This window comes from Rhipicephalus sanguineus, chromosome 7 (assembly GCF_013339695.2).
Source record: "Rhipicephalus sanguineus isolate Rsan-2018 chromosome 7, BIME_Rsan_1.4, whole genome shotgun sequence".
In the NCBI taxonomy this organism is placed as follows: domain Eukaryota; kingdom Metazoa; phylum Arthropoda; class Arachnida; order Ixodida; family Ixodidae; genus Rhipicephalus; species Rhipicephalus sanguineus.
Window position 1 is genome coordinate 40,222,722 of NC_051182.1, and position 12,322 is coordinate 40,235,043.

Below are 12,322 nucleotides of genomic sequence, written 5' to 3' on the forward strand. Positions count from 1 at the left end.
TGGTGTTTGACTCCAGCGCTCAGCACGAGGGAGTATCCCTGAACGGTGTCCTTCTCACCGGACCCGACCTGACAAACAACCTTGTGGGAATACTGATACGCTTCCGGCAAGAACCAGTGGCGATAACAGCAGACATCGAGCAGATGTTTTACAATTTTGCTGTTCGCGAAGACCATCAGAATTATCTTAGATTCCTCTGGTATAAGGACAACGATATCTCCCGGGAAATCATGGAGTGCCGAATGAAGGTCCACGTTTTCGGCAATAGTCCTTCGCCCGCTGTCGCAACATATGGGCTTCGGCGGACTGCTCAAGAGGCTGCCCAGCAATTTGGTGAAGACGCCAAGAGGTTCGTTGAGCGAGACTTCTACGTTGATGATGCTCTCAAGTCCCTTCCGTGCGAGGAAGACGCCATCAGCCTGCTGCAAAGAACGCAGGAAATGCTTGCAACATCTAACATAAGACTGCACAAAATTTCGTCGAACAGGCAGAACGTGTTAAATGCCTTTTCCCCACAAGACCGTGCGCAGGGACTGAGGAGCCTCGACTTCAACAAAGACGCATCGCCTATGCAGAGGAGCCTTGGTCTACTTTGGGATGTAGGCAACGACACCTTCGTGTTCAGAGCTCCTCTTCAAGATAGGCCCTACACGCGGCGAGGGGCGTTGTCGACCGTCAACAGTCTTTTTGACCCGCTGGGTTTCGTGGCACCTATAACGATTCAAGGGAAGAACCTGCTCCGTGACCTCGTGACGGAGGGTTATGACTGGGACACACCGCTTTCGGATGAAAGGAAACAGAGTTGGGACGAGTGGAAGACTTCTCTCCAGGCACTTCATCACCTTCATGTGCGGAGAACTTATGTACCACACTCAACTGCTGAAGCAGCAACCAGAGAAATTCACGTGTTCTCAGATGCGTCCACAGGTGCCATAGCCGCGGTAGCGTACCTACGCGTAACCGACAGGCAAGGAAACACAAATGTCGGATTTCTCATGGGGAAGGCGAAGCTCGCGCCACAACCAGACCACACAGTCCCAAGGCTGGAGTTGTGTGCAGCGGTCCTTGCTGTAGAAATGGCCGATGTCATACTACGGGAGTTAGACTTCCAGCCGAGCGCTATCACATTTTACACGGACAGCAAGGTAGTGCTGGGATACATACACAATGAAACTCGAAGATTTTATGTGTATGTGGCTAACACAATTCAGCGCATACGTGGCAGCACACGACCTGAGCAATGGAAGTACGTGCGTACGGAGGAAAATCCCGCGGACCATGCCACCAGACCAATCCCAGCAGCGCAGCTCGAGAGGACAACCTGGTTGTCAGGACCTGAATTTCTCTCCAAACCTCAAGGGGAAGCGCCATCATCAGGCTTCACGCTCGTAAACCCTAATCAAGACGAAGAGATACGCCCCAAAGTCCGCGCCTTCGCGACGGAAGCGAACCAACGACAGAAACTCGGAGCCGAACGATTCAACAGGTTTTCAAGCTGGAGCTCACTCACACGGACGGTGGCAGGCATAATCCGAGTTGCCCGTCGCGCAAAGAGTTCCTCTCAGCAAGAAATGGATTGGATTGAGGTGCTCTCTAGAGCCAAACTCATCATCATGCACGCTGTGCAGCAGGACGTATTCTCCGAAGAGCTACGTTGTATCCAGAGAGGAGAGCCGGTTCATAAAACAAGCTCGCTTCGGAAGCTTGACCCATTCTTGGACAGCCATGGGTTAATCCGTGTCGGCGGCCGTTTGAACAAGGGTGACATTCCAGATGAAGAGAAAAACCCTTTGATAATACCGGGCCGACACCATGTCGCGAAGCTACTAGTGCGCTACCACCATGACTGCGTGCAGCACCAGGGTCGACACATCACCGAGGGAGCTGTGAGAGCTGCCGGATTTTGGATTATTGGAGGCAAAAGGTGCATCTCATCTGCGTTGGAGGCTTGTATTTCGTGCAAGAAGCTGCGAGCGCGTTTTCACGATCAGAAGATGGTTGACCTTCCGGCTGACCGAATCAGCACAGAGCCACCTTTTACGAATGTGGGAATTGATGTTTTCGGCCCCTGGGTGATTACTTCCCGCCGAACGAGAGGTGGTGTTGCCAACAGCAAGCGCTGGGCAGTAATGTTTACGTGCTTAAGCATTCGCGCAGTGCACATTGAGCTCATCGAATCAATGGACACGTCGAACTTCATAAATGCTTTCCGACGGTTCATGTGAGTGAGAGGGCCTGTCAAGCTTGTGCGCTCTGACTGCGGGACGAATTTTGCAGGCGCATGCAGAGATCTTGGAATCAATGCTGAGAGCCTCAACAGCTCACAAATTGGCAAGTTTCTAGCCAACACTGGCTGTAAGTGGATATTAAATCCACCGCACGCGTCCCATACGGGCGGCGCATGGGAGAGGATGATCGGCATGGCACGCCGCATTCTTGATTCAATGCTTATGCAGTCACGCCATCAACGGCTTACTCATGACATTCTTGCCACGTTCATGGCAGAAGTTGCGGCCATCATGAATGCCAGGCCTCTAACTCCGGTTTCTTCTGACCCTGAAGATCCCACCATCCTCACTCCGGCGACACTACTGACACAGAAGAAAGGATGCGCATCCGCAACAACTGGCGAAATAGACACGGCCAATCTCTGCAAACGACACTGGCGTCAAGTGCAGAACATGGCTGATCAATTTTGGAAACGTTGGCGTACAACGTACCTTGCTACTTTGCAACAACGCCGAAAATGGCAAGTACCAAAATCTGACATCAAAGAAGGAGACGTCGTAACTCCTGAGGGACAAAGAAGCAACCCGCAACGATTGGCCCATCGGTGTTGTCACCCAAAGTCTGCCCAGTGCAGATGGAATGGTACGCAAGGTGGAGGTGAAAATAACAAGGAATGGGGCAACCAAGACACAGAAGTGGTGCACTTGTTTTCCCCTTAATTCAACAGTGGCGTCTAACAACCGCAGACACCAGACGGGGAGTGTTCTGTCCCCTCTTGAAGAGAGCGGCCATGGGCTGTGTGTGTTTGCCTTTGAAGTGCCGCCGAAGGAGCGTCTTTTCCCGCCGAAGGAGCGTCCTTTCCCCAAATATGTCCCGACTGGAGGGCCTATTCTTATCTTCAAACCCCTTCCTTTGTTACCCACTTTAACGACCGACACGTGCGACCATCAGAGTGCAGCTCGGCGTCGTCTTTGTCCACTCATGGAGAGTGAGAAAACGCCGCCGCCGAAAGAAGACGCAAGCGGCAGTCTCGCCCCACCAGCCCAACCAGCAGCACCGCTTTTTTACGGGGACCGAGTGCTTGTGAATGTTTTAAATGAAATGTATCTCTATTCCTGCTAATTAAAGTTAGTTTTGTTTAAATGTTCACCAGTGTCCGACCGTTAACTGGCTGGATAGCGGACGCTTTGACCCGTCAAATGCGAGCTGCGAGACCAGCATAATGGCCTCATTACGAACATAAATGACAGGTCATATCATGAAAATCATGACACGCATGCCATGAACAGCATGACTTACATTCCACGACATTAGGCTCTTGCGGCCGTTCCGTTAATTTCATATGCATCAAAATTGGTACGGCGTGACAAGAATTCATCACGAACATAATGATTGGTCCTAACATGCAAATAATGACGTACATGTCATGTGCAGCATGATTTACATGACATGGTCTCTGGGCGCTCGCGGCCGTTTAAATGAAGGGATATATAGGAAAACTGGTATGACGCGACATTTCTGTATGACGAACATAATTGACACGTGGTCACATGAAAATCATGACATGCATGTCATGTGTGACATGATTTACATGCCACGCTCATGGCGCACTCGCGGTCGTTTCGCTAGATTGATATACACCAAAATTGGTATTGTGCTATGTGACTGTATGAAGAACATGATTAACAGGTCATAGCATGAAAACCATGACATCCACGACATGTATGTCATGATTTACAAGCCACGCTCATGGTGCATTTGCGGCCGTTTCGCTTGCATGATATACACCAAAATTGGTATTGCGCGACACGACCGTATGACGAACGTAAGTGAGAGGTGGTAACATGAAAATCATGACGTGCAAGTCATGTACAACCTGATTTACATGCCACGCTCATGGTGCGCTAGCGGCCGTTTCAGTAGATTGATATACACCAAAATCGGTATTGCGCGATGTGACTGTATGACAAACATGAATAACAGTTGGTAAGACGAAAACCATGACATGCATGTCATGTATGTCATGATTTACATGCCACGCTCATGGTGCATTCGCGGCCGCTTCGCTAGCTTGATATACACCAAAATTGGTATTGCGCGACGCGACTGCATGACGAACGTAAACCAGAGGTGCTAACATGAAATTCATGACATGCATGACATGTACGACATGATTTACATGTCATGGTCATGGCGCATTCGTGGCCGTTTCGCTTGCATGATATACACCGAAATTGGTATTGCGCGACGCGACTGCATGACGAACGTAAATGAAAGGTGGTAACATGGAAACATGACATGCAGGTCATATACGACATGATTTGCAAGCCACACTCATGATACATTCGCGGCCGTTTTCCTAGCTTTATATATACCAAAATTGGTATTGCGCGACGCGACTGTATGACGAACATGAATAACAGGTGGTAACATGAAAACCGTGACATGATGTCATGTATGTCATGATTTGCATGCCGCGCTCATGGTGCATTCGCGGCCGTTTCGCTTGCTTGATATACACCAAAATAGGTATTGCGCGAAGCGACTGTATGACGAACGTAAATGAAAGGTGTTAACATGAAAATCATGACATGCATGTCATGTATGGCATCATTTACATGCTATACTCGTGGTGCACTCGCGGCCATTTCGCTCGTTTGATATACACCAAAATTGATATTGCGCGATGTGACTGTATGACGAACATAAATGAGAGGTCTTAACATGTGAATCATGTTATGCATGTCATGTACGGTATGATTTACATGCCACTGTCATGGTGTGCTTCCGGCCGTTTCGTTAACTGGATATATACCAAAATTGGTATGGTACGACACGAGTGCGTGATGAACATAAGCGACAGGTCATGCACTGTATATACCAGAATATGCGTTTCACTAGCATGGTGTATACTAGATTGTGCATGCATGCGTGAATGGCAAACATGCGATATATGGTAGACTAGATGCCATGGCATGAATGATTTCATTTGGCTCGAAGACAAACAAGGCGATGTATGCGGCTCTTTGATGGCTGCTTCGCATTACGTCGATTCCCACAGTGCGTGGGATCTGCCGATTTTTTAATTAAATCTGCGCACGCAAGAACTATTGTATCTTGAACAAATGAAATTCGAATAATTTATGGTTCATTTGCATTGCCTTCCTTCTATTTCGCTTTCGTCACTTCATCTGAAAACGTTCTTACTACGGTTTGTACGCTGAGATTTAGAATGATCATTACCTGCGGCTGCAGTGCACGTAAAATTTATCGTCAAATCACACTGACCACGTTTAATATGTAAAACACCTTCTTCTATTCATTCCCGTTGGCTTTTTACTTGGCAGCGATAGAACGTTTTGTTCATTTGTTTCGATAATATTCATTCCACTTTCAGAACGGCCTTGCCCAATTCGCAAAACGCCTTGCCCACGTTGACGGCTTATCCGATGTATGGGAGATTACGAAATGCATTAGTAAATCTAAGGACAGCGCTAAAATCCAGAAGCGCGCGTAATACGCGGGAATAAGACAAGCCTTTCCAGCTAGACGAATTCAATTCAATTCAATTTTATTCCATTTTTCTTGGTATACACAAAAAATAGAGGAGGCCCGAACAAAAAAAGTGGCCGCGTATCTGCGTGCTTCGCTGCAAATGTCGTCTAAAGACGATAGAAGAGGCGCTGCGTGAGATATAAACGCCATCTGGCAATACGTCGGGAAACGTGAATGCTGTGTTGCGGGCTGGTAGTCCCGGCGCAGCAGCAGGCAAGACCGGCGGTGACCAACGCGACCGGCGGTGACCAACGCGACCGGCGGGGACGCCAGCCAGCCCGAACACGCGGTTTGGCGCGAAGCGCCGAAGCAGAAGAAACGTCCGCACTCAACGAGTGCTCTCCACACACTCTTTTATATTCACGTTGCCTGGGTAAAGCAGGAATGCCAGAGCGGCGCCCCTCGTACAGTGCAATACTGAACTGAAACCGAAACACAACAATGAGCTCGCGCAGAGGGCACGGAGGAAGACAAGTTTCGGCGCAGTCGCATTTTCAGCGCAGCTTAAGAAACTAGGGTCTCTAAAATTACGTATCTATGTATTTTCTATTAAAGGAACACACCACCTAATACTTACCTAGTGATGTTGCGCCTCAGATATGCGTAATGTTTGCTTTTTGATCAACCATGTACACAAGTATGAACCTAGTGAGCCGTTCACGATGGCTGGCCCTTGTGCAAGTGGTTCAACTTTGGCCGAGTGGCTGAATCGAGGGACGTGCCGACAAACAGAAAGACAGACAGAAGGACAGACAGAAAGACAGACCAAAATTTCTGCGTTTAAGTTCCCCAAGAAAGACTATCGTCTTTAAAAGTGAAGCACTGTTTACTTGACGGGGATTCGGGCCCCCCTACAAGGCAGAGCCTCCACCATGATAAATAATTCCACCTTGTTTCCTTACACTCCGAGACGGTTATTTCAGCCAGTCTTGACTTTTGAGTGGGGCTCACGGCACTTGTTTGCATGGCTATAGTGAAAGGTTCAAATGCTGCCGACCCTGAACATTTCTGTCTGCCGTGGGGGTGCTGCGGTTACGGTGCTCAACTACTAACCCGAAAGTCGCGGGTTCGATCGCATTTGTATGGAGGCGAAATGCTAGAGGCCCGTGTACTGTGCGATGTCAGAGCACGTTAAACAACACGAGGTGGTCGAAATTTTTGCAGTCCTCCACTACGGCGTGCCTCATGATCATATCCTGGGTTTGGCACGTAAAACCTTTGATACTATTAATAAATCTGCACATTTTGCTGACGCCAGCGCTCCAGGCGTTCGACGTTGCGTCATTGCTACCCGTTGCTGAAATCATATATGAGCGGATCACCATCAGTCCCACGGAATCAATTCGGACAATCCACGACCATTCGCAGAGTAATTTTTTTTTCACTCGTTCACGCTATTCACTACCGGCAATAATTTTAATCCAGATGCCTGTCAGTGCGTTTCCCGCAAGACTAAGCGTTATCAATGTGTAAATTTTTGCAAGCTGCTTGGTTTATTCTGAAATTTTGAGTGCACTGCGCAACAGAACGACCCTTACTTGTGGAAACGAAAAAAGAAGATAATGCAGGAAATAGCGCAGGCTACCGACTCTTTTATTTCCAAGGTGCCAAGGAGATAATAATAATAATAACCTTTGAAATAAACAGTTTGTAGTCAGCGTTCTTTCTTGTCTCAGCGGATTCGGTTAGCCGCCTCTGAGCAATGTAATGAACTTATTAATATATACTGATGGCCTAGCTGGTGAGCCATGAAATTCGATGAAGCAGTGCACGAAAGGACATGATCACGCACACACAAAATGATGCACCTGTGTAAACAGCGCTTGTGTTCGCATCATTTTGATGTGTGCGTGTTTGTGTCCTTTGTGCGCTGCTTCATGAAATGCCTGAACCATGCTTTGTTCTGCCCCTCATTCTTCTAAACAATCGGGACACCGTTGACGAAAGTATTGCAGAGTAGGGCCAAGAAGCTTGTATAAAATGTTTAAAATATAAGATATGAATTCTCAATCAAGAAAGAGGAAATGTTGTTACGTAAAAATGTTTTGTTGCACATAAATATAATACAAATCAAACCACATTTGAAAATTTGAAAGTAGAAGTATGAGGAGGCATAATGGAACACATAAGTTTAAGCATAAGTAGATATACAGGAACTCGCTAAAATTGGCGTGAAACGTTATAGTCTCGTTTTGTGGACTAAGTATCTCTAATTCTAAGACTCCTGTATGACCTCGCCAACATTCCTGTGACCGCGTTCCGTGGTCGAGGCCCGTAAAATAAAAGTGGGAGACCTAAATGTAATCTGAGTAGGTTGTTTCTCAACGCATTTTCCGAATATCAGAAAATGCTTTGCAAGAATTAACAAAGTTTTCTCATATCACATTTTCTTCGCAAGACGAAGAGTCCAGTGAATATCTTGAACGAAGAAACAGCGCTATAACAGGACTAGACGACACGAACATGGCACTGACTAACAAGCACATTTGGTTGCGTTTGCGCGTCTATCAATATATACGGAAAAACACAGACGATTCCAGTTTGACTCTGTGCAGGCCTGTTGCCAGGAATTCCTTTAAAGGGGGGGGGGGGCGTTTTGAGAAAAAACACGTATTTGCACTATTTATTTTGGGTATAACACCGTCCTTCATCAAAATTCCGTGTCTAAATACTTACACATAACATGGCCCGTAGCCAGTTAGGGGGGGAGGGGCGCTTAGGGGACCCGGTCCTCCCCCCACCCCCGGCTACGGCCCTGGTTCTGTTTAAGTATTTAGATACAGAATTCCACAACATTGTCTTGATTGAGGTTTCGAGTGTCCCCGTCTGACATAATGCCGGTGGCAGTTTTTTCTTTTCTTTTTTTTAAACTCACGTCAAACCATAGAGGTAATATACTGACTCCAGAGGAAAAGCTCCCCATAGAGCCCATGCATTGAAACCTATTACCGCATGGGTTCCGCCATGATGGAACAAAACGAACGTTGCCAGACCCTGGGACGCTCGTTATATTTGACGGTAGTAATCAGTTTTAATCTACCAACCTCAGCCAGCTACGCGCTGTTCAGGGAACATCAGCTGTGTTTTGATGCGTGAAGCCGTGTGTTAGTGTAGCGTTGTCTGTGCAGCTGGCCCGACTGATAACAGTTCAAATTTCCACCTGTTTGTGCATGGTTTTTACTAGGCACTTCCTACCAAAGTTTCTCCGTTCGCTGGCACAAAGGTCACTCGACAGATTCGCAGCTCGAAGCAAAATCCGTAGGCCGTAGTCGCGCGCTGATTCGACTTGCAATGGCGAGACACCTGTATCCACGTTCTTTTTCAGCTCATTGCTGCCGTACTTCAGCGCAGAGAGCCGTAAAGCAGAAAAATGTCGATTGCAGCATGCAGCGGCGAATGTGAGTGAGACATCACCCGAAAGCTTCAATCAAAACTAAAGTTACACGGCCCACGAAGCTTTATCGCCGTTAAACAGTCTAAAAAAAAATTCGGTTGCGACTAGTTGGTACATAACATTCAGGGCATGTCTCATCTCTTAATTTGCCGTCCGTCCTGGTTTGCACCGAAGTTTGCAGCTTGAAAGAAAAAAGGTCTGTCACATGAAGTCGAGTGGTATGCGGCGACAGAAAACGCACACAACGGGACACTATGACAACTACGAGATACACGACGCGAACGAAGTTTCATGGGCTTTAACACGACGCGCAAACCGGCGTAATCGGCCGCGAGCACACACTCGCCTACTCGCGACACTCGCGAGTGTTGATATGATGGTGCCATCTAATTAACCAGCCTGCAAACGCTCCTTTCCGAGCGCAGTAAATTGCATAACTAGCCGTCGCAGTCTTTCGTAGAAGTATTCAAAATAAACACAAAACAATATTCGCACGTTTTGAATTGTGCAGGTGCTTCTTTAGGATTGATATGTGATTTCAAGAATGACAACGTTCCAAGATGTCAGCGTTATTGTGGTTACCGGTCTCGCGGCCCAGCTTTTTCTCTAGAGTCAGTATATTAACTCTATGCGGTAAACTCATAGTACGGGGAATAGGCCACGAACCAAGTGGTGTATTGATGAAATAATGATGGCTGTATAAAATGCGTAGGAAAAGGTATCTGATAAAAGTTATCAAATAAGTCTGTACTCAATAAATGAATAATTAAAAGGCAAATCTTGTTATAGTATCCACCTGCTACATGACGCTTACAGCCACAGCGACAACGGAGCGTCTGGCCACGGCGGTGGTCTGATTTGTGAGGCAGCGGAGTGTGCCGTAGATAACTGCATCCGGAGAGGCCGTCACTGAAAACTGATCCTGGCAATGTTTAATGCATTGGATAAACACTAACATTCATTTATCGCGAAATTTCTCTAAGGTATTTCTCTCGAGCATTTGACCGAGTAGCCCTTTATCGCTAGCTCTTTATCAAAAATATATCCACATTCAAACTGGATTCGTAAATTTTATGTTGGCTTTTTAAATATTCGAGGAGTCAACAATTCGCCGTCGTTGCGATTTCTCTTCATCCCTTTCAAATGTTTCCCTCAGGTGTACTACAGGACACGTTTTTCGTGCTTACAACTTATTATATATGTTAACGACCTTCCCAATAACATATCAACTTGTATGCGCATATTTGCTGATGACTGCCTGATGTATCGTCTCGCTAACAGTTTTACTAATCACCAGGCTTTTGTAGATGACCTCCACTTAATTAGTGATTGGTGTGACAAATGACTGACGATATAAAGCTCAACTAAGTGCAAAGTATGTCTTTTAGCGACAAAATTCAGAGGCAGCTGCGTTTTGTCTATAATTTGACAATCATCTCTTTTCCCAAGTAGCACCCACGCGTTATGCGCCCTTTGGTGCAACATACAGTGTTTGTCAACACGCCTTTCTCACGCTGCCACGGCGCATGCGCCCTGCTCTTCTCGCGAAACCCATTGGTAGTGTGTCCATAGGGATCTCGGAAGCTTTCGCTCTGGCGAGCCCAGTTTTCCCCCATCACCCACCACCAACACGACAGAGGGACAAAAACGAAGAAGGCGCATTACTCATATTCAGTACAGAATGTGAGAAGAGCCTGCACCATTAATGTATCGCAGGTTCATATTCAGTACAATTGATTCGGAGACTGTTTTCCTTTCTCACTAATAATCGTTATTGTTCACGAACCGAGCCGTCAAACCGAATGTCCAAGACGTGCGCCAACGTCAAGCACAACCTCCACAATTTGCCGATGACAGGCTGCCCCTAAAAAAATTGACCGCATATCTGCGCGCTTCGCTGCAAATGTCGTCTAAAGACGATATAGCAGGCGCTGCACGTGATATGGACGCCATCTGGCAATACGTCGGGAAACATCAGCTTGTGCAGAGGGCTTTTTTCCCTCCGTTGCAGAGGGCTTGCGTCGGCGATCATAGCGTCGCATTTTCAGCGCAGCTTAAGAAAATAGGGTCTTTAGAAGTACGCATCTATGTATTTTCTAGTAAAGGAACACTCCACCTAATACTAACGTAGTGATGTGACAACTCAGAGATGCGTAATGTTTGCTTTTTGATCGACAATGTACACAGGTATGAACCTAGCCACCAGTTCAAGATGGCTCGGCGTTAGGCAAGTGGTTCAACTTTGGCCGGGTGGCTGAATCGGGTGGCAGACAGACAAACAGAAAGACAGACAGACAGACAGACCAAAATTTCTGCATTTAAGTTCCCCAAGAAAGGCTATCGTCCTTAAAATACAGGACTTGCGCTTCAGCGTTACAAACGACCGAGTTTACTTGGCCCCGCTCTTGCACAGATGGCGAAATATGAATTTTTAAGATATAGCCTACTTATCATGTTCCTCAGTCGAACGGCCGTTTTGCAGCAAAACAACAGTGCCTGCGCTATTTCTTACAAACTAGTGTCACAGGAGCGGGAATGTTGGCTTCCTGATGATTTAGAATCACTCATATCACGCCCGGTCAAGAGATGGACGGGAGTAAAATGCGCACAACAATGACATCGCACACAGGGAAATCATGCGCCCAACGTGATGCGCACAACGTATCGATCGATTGATAGGTTAGGTGACGACTGCCAAGGAAAGTATAGGGGGCGTAATTAGTAGTAAATGTAATGTAAATGTGAACAAAGAAAAGTGGACGAAAAGATAGCTTGTCGCGGGCAGGGACCGAACCTGCGACCTTCGAATAACGCGTCCGATGCTCTACCAACCGAGCTACCGCGGCGGCCATCCCCCCGTCCACTTTATAGGGTATATATGTGTATTTAAACGTGGGAGCGTCAGTCAGCGCCGCCAGTAGCCATGACGGCGAGTGTGGAACACTCTTTTTCCGCCTGTTGGCGTCACGTAGCACGTGAACTTAGTACGAGCTGGCACCTGACCAATAATCCCTCGCATACCACCTGAAAGCATCAAGTCTGCCAGCACGACACCCTAGCTATGAATAAAGAAAAGAAGTGGAAAATTTTAAGGGCTCGTTTTTCTTTTTCATACACAATAATAATTAGCAATAAAAGACAATA